Below are 797 nucleotides of genomic sequence, written 5' to 3' on the forward strand. Positions count from 1 at the left end.
TATTGAATTATTGTTCTGTGCTAGGCACTTTATAATGAGCCAGAGATCGTAGAGGTGCCAGAGTGGTGGGGAAGGGGGAGAAAACTGACTTGGGGATCCGGTCAAGCTGGTTCACATTGCACAATTGATTCATGGTATATCCAGCTGTGCACTCCTTCTAAAATATCACTGAAGGATCTATGAAGACAGAAATCCTAAAAGGAAGGAATTATTCCAGCAAGAATAAAAATGGAAATTAATAGGGAATTAAGACTTCCCAAATCTTTTTTATTTATTTATTTATTTATGCATACAGAACTGGGGTACAGGCCAGAGGTGCAGGGGCGATGAGAGGATTCACCAGAGACAGAGTGGGGAGCAAGCAGGGTGGGGATGGAACTCATGTGGAAGTGGCGTTAGCTTCTTAGTGTTGTGCTTTAACCCGCTGCGCCACCAGGGAGGGCCCCAGTAAAGTCCTTTTAAGAGAATAAAACTCAGTTGGACGAAATTCACATCTTAGTAGTACTTATGTGGAAATCTTGGATATAGTTTTCTCAGATTTTTAATGGCAGAACTTCATATAAATCAGAACTACAGTTAGAACAGAATTTAATTCATGTTCTCTAACAGATCTTGCCAAGTTCCTAATTAGGTTTTGCAAATCCATGGATGTTGCCAATTGAACAGAATTGCCATTAATAATAAAACATCAATACTGTGTATTCATTAAAGTATGTGGTTTATTTTTATTTTAAAAACTAATTTGGTTATCAAAATCATTATTTTCAAAGCATACTACCTGCCAATTCAGCAAGTGT

At 38.0% G+C, this 797-nt stretch overlaps 1 protein-coding gene across 1 annotated transcript in view; it reads left to right on the forward strand.

The window, feature by feature from the left end:
• The window catches only part of FREM2 (FRAS1 related extracellular matrix protein 2), a 160,608-nt gene that overhangs the window by 40,740 nt on the left and 119,071 nt on the right, over nucleotides 1–797 (forward strand). The window lies entirely within an intron of this gene.

This window comes from Condylura cristata, unplaced genomic scaffold (genome assembly GCF_000260355.1).
Source record: "Condylura cristata isolate star-nosed mole 26May11 unplaced genomic scaffold, ConCri1.0 scaffold00010, whole genome shotgun sequence".
NCBI lineage: Eukaryota > Metazoa > Chordata > Mammalia > Eulipotyphla > Talpidae > Condylura > Condylura cristata.